A 12,017-nucleotide genomic window follows, 5' to 3' on the forward strand; every position below is an offset into this window, starting at 1 on the left:
GAACATGTCTGCCTGTGTTGTTGCAGGGACAGTGCCTTCTCCGCCCAAAAGGTGGCAGGAGAGCCTCACAACAAAGATGGGATCAACTGCTTAATGAGAAACCAGCACGGCAGTTTGTGTGATGGAGTGCAAATTTAACGGAAGGTGTGCCTGAGGTGTCCCTTCCAGGAATACATGGAATTGTGATTGAGGGCCAAGCCTGATCGTTGGTGGATTTCTCGTCATATGTTACAGGTCCATGCAAAGATTGTGGTGTGTGGGGAATGCACTGCAAAAAACAGGACGATTTAAGGGTGTAAAAGAAACCTGTCAGAAGTGGGATTTGAACCCACGCCTCCATGAGGAGACCAGAAGTCTCAGTTGCACTGAAGATCAAGCTCTCTTGAGTCTGGCGCCTTAGACCACTCGGCCATCCTGACAGCCCTGGGTGTGCACAGATCTGACTCTTCTGACTGCATCTGCCAATGTTTGCACTTACAACGTTCACAGAAATGTCACAAGTGTAAAGACCCCACAATACAACATGGCATGACAAAAAAAAAGCTAGGCACAAGAGCGACCACTGATGGATGCGGATTACTTTGTTTCGTCTTGCAAAAGTAAAGGAAGTTTCCCACGGCTCGCTGGGTTCAAGGACCGCCTCTTCTTAAGCTTGCATTGAGATAATAAGGTTTTAGAGGGTGCACATAAAAGCAGCTCATGCACAGTGTTTCTGCCCGGTCTCGAACCGGGGACCTTTTGCGTGTTAGGCGAACGTGATGATCACTACACTACAGAAACTCACTTGCTGTGTTTTACTGTTAGAGCAAGGTTCCTCTCAAGGATTCTCTCTACTTCTATTCTGCTGTATCAGCAGCCACTCAGAAAGCGAGGAGCAAGTGTGAAAACTGCAGAGATATCAGCCAACATACTTGCAATTAGACGTATTAAAAATTGACTTATGCAGGCATCAACAGACAAATATCTGATGCCTAAATGCCAGCAAGTACAGCTTGGGAAAGCATCACCTGGGACACACACAGACTAAGCATGAAGGCAGAAAAAGCATGGTGATCCATGTTTCTTATGAGGTTCAAAATATTTTGTGCAACAATGCGGCGAGTGTAATGAGAAATAGTCAGGCATTGTGAGTTTTGAGTAGGATTCGTATGTTTACCTCTGAAAAAGGGCTCGTCTGGGATTTGAACCCTGGACCTCTCGCACCCTAAGCGAGAATCATACCCCTAGACCAACGATCCGAAGCACACAAGAGTTACCTTTCGCACCGGCTCCGGGGGTTATTGGCAGCGAGTTAGTGAATGCTTCACCCAAAGCAAGCAACTGCACATGCTGCTCTCTTCTGCAATATGGTTGCTGTCTTTTCCATGGCCGTCATCGAACAAGAAATGAAAATGCCTCTATCCTTCAGACATTTTGTTTGTTCTAGGTGTATGCTCTTGGTGAGGTCAATAAAACCATTTCTGCTCTCATGCCTTGCTTTCATGAAGTAGGCCCAACCTTCAGTACACAAGGACGTGCAAACGAATAGCGCAAACCATCATCACTTCTCTTTTTGAGCTGTCACTGATGCCCCTGGAGCACAGTACGTCACGCTGGTGAGGGATAGACAGCTTCCATTATCTCAGCTTTCCTATAAATTGAGAGAGTAAATGCAAACTGTGTGAAAAACAGAAAGCTGCACTTTCTGCCCGGTCTCGAACCAGGGACCTTTCGAGTGTAAAGCGAACGTGATAACCACTACACTACAGAAACAGACACGCTTGCAGGAATCTTCTTGACATGTAGTGGGCTGGAATGCACAGACCAAGAGCCAATGTCCATGAAGCTCAAAGTTGGACCCTCCTTACCCGATCTATTTCTTTGGAAGAAAGGAACAAGGACCACTTTTATTCCAAAAGGCGATTTTAAAACCTTACCTGAAACCACACTAGAAAAACACTTTGCATTTAATTTTCCTACACTGATGGTCCACCCCAGAAAAGCAGTTGCAAAGAAGTCCGGCACTGAAATTCTATACGCCAAAAGAGGGAAATAGCGTAGAGGGAAAGGAACTTTCTCACCATACACGGCGTCTTATAGCATTGAAAAGAAGAAATGGCCCTATATAATAAGCAGCTTAAAAAAATTCCACAGCATGGGCTCGTCTGGGATTTGAACCCGGGACCTCTCGCACCCGAAGCGAGAATCATACCCCTAGACCAACGAGCCTGATTCCCCAGTCGGCATTTTAAGCAATTTCTGATGCGTCTTTCAGAAACAAAGCAGGGCTATTTGGCTGCTCTCTCTCTATGTGAACCACACAAAGTCATGTTTTCTCTCAAGGTGTTGTTTTTTTCACTCTTGCAAGGAAGGGATCAGTCGATATCCTAGCTGCCAGAGAGCAGAAAAAAGGCGCTGATGAGAACTGCAGGCACTTTCTGGCACTTGTACTCCTCTGCAAGTCCTGGACACTTGCCCCATAGACTTCCACCCCAGATGCAAGGGAGGGCCTGCCAATTCTTGCTCCTAAGACAGAGGCATTTGATTCTTGGATTCAAACATGCTCACTCAGCGCTCGATCAGGCTCGATCAAGCGAGATTTATATGAGTGGCTCGCAGGACTGAAACACTCACCTGGGAGCCCCAGGGTGGCTGAATTCCCAGTATGGCCATTTTTGGGCAAGTCACCTCCTTTCCTCCTGCCTCAATCTAGAATTGGCTGCAAATCACAAGATAGAGTTCAATGTCCGTGTGTACTGCCTACTCCCAGCTACCTCTCTGTTTTCCTTATGTAAATTAAAATTCGGAAGGGGGGACCAATGACAATCTGCTCCTCCCACATAACCAGGAAGCCCTGTTGAACATGTCTGCCTGTGTTGTTGCAGGGACAGTGCCTTCTCCGCCCAAAAGGTGGCAGGAGAGCCTCACAACAAAGATGGGATCAACTGCTTAATGAGAAACCAGCACGGCAGTTTGTGTGATGGAGTGCAAATTTAACGGAAGGTGTGCCTGAGGTGTCCCTTCCAGGAATACATGGAATTGTGATTGAGGGCCCAGCCTGATCGTTGGTGGATTTCTCGTCATATGTTACAGGTCCGTGCAAAGATTGTGGTGTGTGGGGAATGCACTGCAAAAAACAGGACGATTTAAGGGTGTAAAAGAAACCTGTCAGAAGTGGGATTTGAACCCACGCCTCCATGAGGAGACCAGAAGTCTCAGTTGCACTGAAGATCAAGCTCTCTTGAGTCTGGCGCCTTAGACCACTCGGCCATCCTGACAGCCCTGGGTGTGCACAGATCTGACTCTTCTGACTGCATCTGCCAATGTTTGCACTTACAACGTTCACAGAAATGTCACAAGTGTAAAGACCCCACAATACAACATGGCATGACAAAAAAAAAGCTAGGCACAAGAGCGACCACTGATGGATGCGGATTACTTTGTTTCGTCTTGCAAAAGTAAAGGAAGTTTCCCACGGCTCGCTGGGTTCAAGGACCGCCTCTTCTTAAGCTTGCATTGAGATAATAAGGTTTTAGAGGGTGCACATAAAAGCAGCTCATGCACAGTGTTTCTGCCCGGTCTCGAACCGGGGACCTTTTGCGTGTTAGGCGAACGTGATGACCACTACACTACAGAAACTCACTTGCTGTGTTTTACTGTTAGAGCAAGGTTCCTCTCAAGGATTCTCTCTACTTCTATTCTGCTGCATCAGCAGCCACTCAGAAAGCGAGGAGCAAGTGTGAAAACTGCAGAGATATCAGCCAACATACTTGCAATTAGACGTATTAAAAATTGACTTATGCAGGCATCAACAGACAAATATCTGATGCCTAAATGCCAGCAAGTACAGCTTGGGAAAGCATCACCTGGGACACACACAGACTAAGCATGAAGGCAGAAAAAGCATGGTGATCCATGTTTCTTATGAGGTTCAAAATATTTTGTGCAACAATGCGGCGAGTGTAATGAGAAATAGTCAGGCATTGTGAGTTTTGAGTAGGATTCGTATGTTTACCTCTGAAAAAGGGCTCGTCTGGGATTTGAACCCTGGACCTCTCGCACCCTAAGCGAGAATCATACCCCTAGACCAACGATCCGAAGCACACAAGAGTTACCTTTCGCACCGGCTCCGGGGGTTATTGGCAGCGAGTTAGTGAATGCTTCACCCAAAGCAAGCAACTGCACATGCTGCTCTCTTCTGCAATATGGTTGCTGTCTTTTCCATGGCCGTCATCGAACAAGAAATGAAAATGCCTCTATCCTTCAGACATTTTGTTTGTTCTAGGTGTATGCTCTTGGTGAGGTCAATAAAACCATTTCTGCTCTCATGCCTTGCTTTCATGAAGTAGGCCCAACCTTCAGTACACAAGGACGTGCAAACGAATAGCGCAAACCATCATCACTTCTCTTTTTGAGCTGTCACTGATGCCCCTGGAGCACAGTACGTCACGCTGGTGAGGGATAGACAGCTTCCATTATCTCAGCTTTCCTATAAATTGAGAGAGTAAATGCAAACTGTGTGAAAAACAGAAAGCTGCTCTTTCTGCCCGGTCTCGAACCAGGGACCTTTCGAGTGTAAAGCGAACGTGATAACCACTACACTACAGAAACAGACACGCTTGCAGGAATCTTCTTGACATGTAGTGGGCTGGAATGCACAGACCAAGAGCCAATGTCCATGAAGCTCAAACTTGGACCCTCCTTACCCGATCTATTTCTTTGGAAGAAAGGAACAAGGACCACTTTTATTCCAAAAGGCGATTTTAAAACCTTACCTGAAACCACACTAGAAAAACACTTTGCATTTAATTTTCCTACACTGATGGTCCACCCCAGAAAAGCAGTTGCAAAGAAGTCCGGCACTGAAATTCTATACGCCAAAAGTGGGAAATAGCGTAGAGGGAAAGGAACTTTCTCACCATACACGGCGTCTTATAGCATTGAAAAGAAGAAATGGCCCTATATAATAAGCAGCTTAAAAAAATTCCACAGCATGGGCTCGTCTGGGATTTGAACCCGGGACCTCTCGCACCCGAAGCGAGAATCATACCCCTAGACCAACGAGCCTGATTCCCCAGTCGGCATTTTAAGCAATTTCTGATGCGTCTTTCAGAAACAAAGCAGGGCTATTTGGCTGCTCTCTCTCTATGTGAACCACACAAAGTCATGTTTTCTCTCAAGGTGTTGTTTTTTTCACTCTTGCAAGGAAGGGATCAGTCGATATCCTAGCTGCCAGAGAGCAGAAAAAAGGCGCTGATGAGAACTGCAGGCACTTTCTGGCACTTGTACTCCTCTGCAAGTCCTGGACACTTGCCCCATAGACTTCCACCCCAGATGCAAGGGAGGGCCTGCCAATTCTTGCTCCTAAGACAGAGGCATTTGATTCTTGGATTCAAACATGCTCACTCAGCGCTCGATCAGGCTCGATCAAGCGAGATTTATATGAGTGGCTCGCAGGACTGAAACACTCACCTGGGAGCCCCAGGGTGGCTGAATTCCCAGTATGGCCATTTTTGGGCAAGTCACCTCCTTTCCTCCTGCCTCAATCTAGAATTGGCTGCAAATCACAAGATAGAGTTCAATGTCCGTGTGTACTGCCTACTCCCAGCTACCTCTCTGTTTTCCTTATGTAAATTAAAATTCGGAAGGGGGGACCAATGACAATCTGCTCCTCCCACATAACCAGGAAGCCCTGTTGAACATGTCTGCCTGTGTTGTTGCAGGGACAGTGCCTTCTCCGCCCAAAAGGTGGCAGGAGAGCCTCACAACAAAGATGGGATCAACTGCTTAATGAGAAACCAGCACGGCAGTTTGTGTGATGGAGTGCAAATTTAACGGAAGGTGTGCCTGAGGTGTCCCTTCCAGGAATACATGGAATTGTGATTGAGGGCCCAGCCTGATCGTTGGTGGATTTCTCGTCATATGTTACAGGTCCGTGCAAAGATTGTGGTGTGTGGGGAATGCACTGCAAAAAACAGGACGATTTAAGGGTGTAAAAGAAACCTGTCAGAAGTGGGATTTGAACCCACGCCTCCATGAGGAGACCAGAAGTCTCAGTTGCACTGAAGATCAAGCTCTCTTGAGTCTGGCGCCTTAGACCACTCGGCCATCCTGACAGCCCTGGGTGTGCACAGATCTGACTCTTCTGACTGCATCTGCCAATGTTTGCACTTACAACGTTCACAGAAATGTCACAAGTGTAAAGACCCCACAATACAACATGGCATGACAAAAAAAAAGCTAGGCACAAGAGCGACCATTGATGGATGCGGATTACTTTGTTTCGTCTTGCAAAAGTAAAGGAAGTTTCCCACGGCTCGCTGGGTTCAAGGACCGCCTCTTCTTAAGCTTGCATTGAGATAATAAGGTTTTAGAGGGTGCACATAAAAGCAGCTCATGCACAGTGTTTCTGCCCGGTCTCGAACCGGGGACCTTTTGCGTGTTAGGCGAACGTGATGACCACTACACTACAGAAACTCACTTGCTGTGTTTTACTGTTAGAGCAAGGTTCCTCTCAAGGATTCTCTCTACTTCTATTCTGCTGTATCAGCAGCCACTCAGAAAGCGAGGAGCAAGTGTGAAAACTGCAGAGATATCAGCCAACATACTTGCAATTAGACGTATTAAAAATTGACTTATGCAGGCATCGACAGACAAATATCTGATGCCTAAATGCCAGCAAGTACAGCTTGGGAAAGCATCACCTGGGACACACACAGACTAAGCATGAAGGCAGAAAAAGCATGGTGATCCATGTTTCTTATGAGGTTCAAAATATTTTGTGCAACAATGCGGCGAGTGTAATGAGAAATAGTCAGGCATTGTGAGTTTTGAGTAGGATTCGTATGTTTACCTCTGAAAAAGTGCTCGTCTGGGATTTGAACCCTGGACCTCTCGCACCCTAAGCGAGAATCATACCCCTAGACCAACAATCCGAGGCACACAAGAGTTACCTTTCGCACCGGCTCCGGGGGTTATTGGCAGCGAGTTAGTGAATGCTTCACCCAAAGCAAGCAACTGCACATGCTGCTCTCTTCTGCAATATGGTTGCTGTCTTTTCCATGGCCGTCATCGAACAAGAAATGAAAATGCCTCTATCCTTCAGACATTTTGTTTGTTCTAGGTGTATGCTCTTGGTGAGGTCAATAAAACCATTTCTGCTCTCATGCCTTGCTTTCATGAAGTAGGCCCAACCTTCAGTACACAAGGACGTGCAAACGAATAGCGCAAACTATCGTCACTTCTCTTTTTGAGCTGTCACTGATGCCCCTGGAGCACAGTACGTCACGCTGGTGAGGGATAGACAGCTTCCATTATCTCAGCTTTCCTATAAATTGAGAGAGTAAATGCAAACTGTGTGAAAAACAGAAAGCTGCTCTTTCTGCCCGGTCTCGAACCAGGGACCTTTCGAGTGTAAAGCAAACGTGATAACCACTACACTACAGAAACAGACACGCTTGCAGGAATCTTCTTGACATGTAGTGGGCTGGAATGCACAGACCAAGAGCCAATGTCCATGAAGCTCAAAGTTGGACCCTCCTTACCCGATCTATTTCTTTGGAAGAAAGGAACAAGGACCACTTTTATTCCAAAAGGCGATTTTAAAACCTTACCTGAAACCACACTAGAAAAACACTTTGCATTTAATTTTCCTACACTGATGGTCCACCCCAGAAAAGCAGTTGCAAAGAAGTCCGGCACTGAAATTCTATACGCCAAAAGTGGGAAATAGCGTAGAGGGAAAGGAACTTTCTCACCATACACGGCGTCTTATAGCATTGAAAAGAAGAAATGGCCCTATATAATAAGCAGCTTAAAAAAATTCCACAGCATGGGCTCGTCCGGGATTTGAACCCGGGACCTCTCGCACCCGAAGCGAGAATCATATCCCTAGACCAACGAGCCTGATTCCCCAGTCGGCATTTTAAGCAATTTCTGATGCGTCTTTCAGAAACAAAGCAGGGCTATTTGGCTGCTCTCTCTCTATGTGAACCACACAAAGTCATGTTTTCTCTCAAGGTGTTGTTTTTTTCACTCTTGCAAGGAAGGGATCAGTCGATATCCTAGCTGCCAGAGAGCAGAAAAAAGGCGCTGATGAGAACTGCAGGCACTTTCTGGCACTTGTACTCCTCTGCAAGTCCTGGACACTTGCCCCATAGACTTCCACCCCAGATGCAAGGGAGGGCCTGCCAATTCTTGCTCCTAAGACAGAGGCATTTGATTCTTGGATTCAAACATGCTCACTCAGCGCTCGATCAGGCTCGATCAAGCGAGATTTATATGAGTGGCTCGCAGGACTGAAACACTCACCTGGGAGCCCCAGGGTGGCTGAATTCCCAGTATGGCCATTTTTGGGCAAGTCACCTCCTTTCCTCCTGCCTCAATCTAGAATTGGCTGCAAATCACAAGATAGAGTTCAATGTCCGTGTGTACTGCCTACTCCCAGCTACCTCTCTGTTTTCCTTATGTAAATTAAAATTCGGAAGGGGGGACCAATGACAATCTGCTCCTCCCACATAACCAGGAAGCCCTGTTGAACATGTCTGCCTGTGTTGTTGCAGGGACAGTGCCTTCTCCGCCCAAAAGGTGGCAGGAGAGCCTCACAACAAAGATGGGATCAACTGCTTAATGAGAAACCAGCACGGCAGTTTGTGTGATGGAGTGCAAATTTAACGGAAGGTGTGCCTGAGGTGTCCCTTCCAGGAATACATGGAATTGTGATTGAGGGCCCAGCCTGATCGTTGGTGGATTTCTCGTCATATGTTACAGGTCCGTGCAAAGATTGTGGTGTGTGGGGAATGCACTGCAAAAAACAGGACGATTTAAGGGTGTAAAAGAAACCTGTCAGAAGTGGGATTTGAACCCACGCCTCCATGAGGAGACCAGAAGTCTCAGTTGCACTGAAGATCAAGCTCTCTTGAGTCTGGCGCCTTAGACCACTCGGCCATCCTGACAGCCCTGGGTGTGCACAGATCTGACTCTTCTGACTGCACCTGCCAATGTTTGCACTTACAACGTTCACAGCAATGTCACAAGTGTAAAGACCCCACAATACAACATGGCATGACAAAAAAAAAGCTAGGCACAAGAGCGACCACTGATGGATGCGGATTACTTTGTTTCGTCTTGCAAAAGTAAAGGAAGTTTCCCACGGCTCGCTGGGTTCAAGGACCGCCTCTTCTTAAGCTTGCATTGAGATAATAAGGTTTTAGAGGGTGCACATAAAAGCAGCTCATGCACAGTGTTTCTGCCCGGTCTCGAACCGGGGACCTTTCGTGTGTTAGGCGAACGTGATGACCACTACACTACAGAAACTCACTTGCTGTCTTTCACTGTTAGAGCAAGGTTCCTCTCAAGGATTCTCTCTACTTCTATTCTGCTGTATCAGCAGCCACTCAGAAAGCGAGGAGCAAGTGTGAAAACTGCAGAGATATCAGCCAACATACTTGCAATTAGACGTATTAAAAATTGACTTATGCAGGCATCGACAGACAAATATCTGATGCCTAAATGCCAGCAAGTACAGCTTGGGAAAGCATCACCTGGGACACACACAGACTAAGCATGAAGGCAGAAAAAGCATGGTGATCCATGTTTCTTATGAGGTTCAAAATATTTTGTGCAACAATGCGGCGAGTGTAATGAGAAATAGTCAGGCATTGTGAGTTTTGAGTAGGATTCGTATGTTTACCTCTGAAAAAGTGCTCGTCCGGGATTTGAACCCTGGACCTCTCGCACCCTAAGCGAGAATCATACCCCTAGACCAACGATCCGAGGCACACAAGAGTTACCTTTCGCACCGGCTCCGGGGGTTATTGGCAGCGAGTTAGTGAATGCTTCACCCAAAGCAAGCAACTGCACATGCTGCTCTCTTCTGCAATATGGTTGCTGTCTTTTCCATGGCCGTCATCGAACAAGAAATGAAAATGCCTCTATCCTTCAGACATTTTGTTTGTTCTAGGTGTATGCTCTTGGTGAGGTCAATAAAACCATTTCTGCTCTCATGCCTTGCTTTCATGAAGTAGGCCCAACCTTCAGTACACAAGGACGTGCAAACGAATAGCGCAAACTATCGTCACTTCTCTTTTTGAGCTGTCACTGATGCCCCTGGAGCACAGTACGTCACGCTGGTGAGGGATAGACAGCTTCCATTATCTCAGCTTTCCTATAAATTGAGAGAGTAAATGCAAACTGTGTGAAAAACAGAAAGCTGCTCTTTCTGCCCGGTCTCGAACCAGGGACCTTTCGAGTGTAAAGCAAACGTGATAACCACTACACTACAGAAACAGACACACTTGCAGGAATCTTCTTGACATGTAGTGGGCTGGAATGCACAGACCAAGAGCCAATGTCCATGAAGCTCAAAGTTGGACCCTCCTTACCCGATCTCTTTCTTTGGAAGAAAGGAACAAGGACCACTTTTATTCCAAAAGGCGATTTTAAAACCATACCTGAAACCACACTAGAAAAACACTTTGCATTTAATTTTCCTACACTGATGGTCCACCCCAGAAAAGCAGTTGCAAAGAAGTCCGGCACTGAAATTCTATACGCCAAAAGTGGGAAATAGCGTAGAGGGAAAGGAACTTTCTCACCATACACGGCGTCTTATAGCATTGAAAAGAAGAAATGGCCCTATATAATAAGCAGCCTAAAAATAATTCCACAGCATGGGCTCGTCCGGGATTTGAACCCGGGACCTCTCGCACCCGAAGCGAGAATCATACCCCTAGACCAACGAGCCTGATTCCCCAGTCGGCATTTTAAGCAATTTCTGATGCGTCTTTCAGAAACAAAGCAGGGCTATTTGGCTGCTCTCTCTCTATGTGAACCACACAAAGTCATGTTTTCTCTCAAGGTGTTGTTTTTTTCACTCTTGCAAGGAAGGGATCAGTCGATATCCTAGCTGCCAGAGAGCAGAAAAAAGGCGCTGATGAGAACTGCAGGCACTTTCTGGCACTTGTACTCCTCTGCAAGTCCTGGACACTTGCCCCATAGACTTCCACCCCAGATGCAAGGGAGGGCCTGCCAATTCTTGCTCCTAAGACAGAGGCATTTGATTCTTGGATTCAAACATGCTCACTCAGCGCTCGATCAGGCTCGATCAAGCGAGATTTATATGAGTGGCTCGCAGGACTGAAACACTCACCTGGGAGCCCCAGGGTGGCTGAATTCCCAGTATGGCCATTTTTGGGCAAGTCACCTCCTTCCCTCCTGCCTCAATCTAGAATTGGCTGCAAATCACAAGATAGAGTTCAATGTCCGTGTGTACTGCCTACTCCCAGCTACCTCTCTGTTTTCCTTATGTAAATTAAAATTCGCAAGGGGGGACCAATGACAATCTGCTCCTCCCACATAACCAGGAAGCCCTGTTGAACATGTCTGCCTGTGTTGTGTGGAAATATGGATTTTTCTGGTCAGTTATGTCCCCTATCTTGGACCCCAACGGTTCTATGTGCATGTTACAAGTACATGTATGTTTCCTCCAGTTCCAGTTATGAAGACGCAAATACATGTGCGTCCACCGTTAACATGTCCTCTTTTAGATCCGCCATGAATGGGCCGGATATTCCATTCCTAAGTACGAAAGGCCACCGCCTTTATATGGTTCACTTATGCCATTTTACAGTTCAGACGAGTAGGCCCTGATTCTGTCATCAAGCTTTTCTTTCTTTCTATCTCTGAAGCTCCAGTCCGAACCTGCATCTGTGACCATGAACTTTGTCTCATCCTCTGCGCGGCTCACGGGGCCTGACATCAGCTTGCTGCCTGCCAAGAACTGTATTTCACCTTCGAAATTATCTGCTCCGCTCCCTGCCCACTGCATTCCTGTCTAGTAGTTTAAGTAAACATTCTGCCAGCTACCGAGCAAAGGCCCGGTTTCTCTGTCTTTATGCAAGTAATTCATAGCCCTGTTACTATGGAAGATTCCTGCCCTCGCATCTAGTGTAGACACTTAGACGCTTGTACACGCACTAACAGTCAGTATAGTCAGTATAGAATAAGATTCTACTCCAAGAAGGCCTCTCTTTCGGATA

The 12,017-nt window shown here is 46.7% G+C and overlaps 2 non-coding genes across 2 annotated transcripts; both read right to left on the reverse strand.

Moving 5' to 3' along the window:
• Window positions 1-7,812: 7,812 nt before the first annotated feature.
• TRNAP-CGG (transfer RNA proline (anticodon CGG)) lies at window positions 7,813-7,884 on the reverse strand. The gene has a single exon. It is a non-coding gene; the product is annotated as a tRNA-Pro (tRNA).
• Window positions 7,885-10,651: 2,767 nt separating this feature from the next.
• On the reverse strand, window positions 10,652-10,723 carry TRNAP-CGG (transfer RNA proline (anticodon CGG)). Its single transcript has one exon. It is a non-coding gene; the product is annotated as a tRNA-Pro (tRNA).
• Window positions 10,724-12,017: the final 1,294 nt, after the last annotated feature.

The sequence above is a fragment of the Triturus cristatus genome, chromosome 10 (genome assembly GCF_964204655.1).
Source record: "Triturus cristatus chromosome 10, aTriCri1.1, whole genome shotgun sequence".
NCBI lineage: Eukaryota > Metazoa > Chordata > Amphibia > Caudata > Salamandridae > Triturus > Triturus cristatus.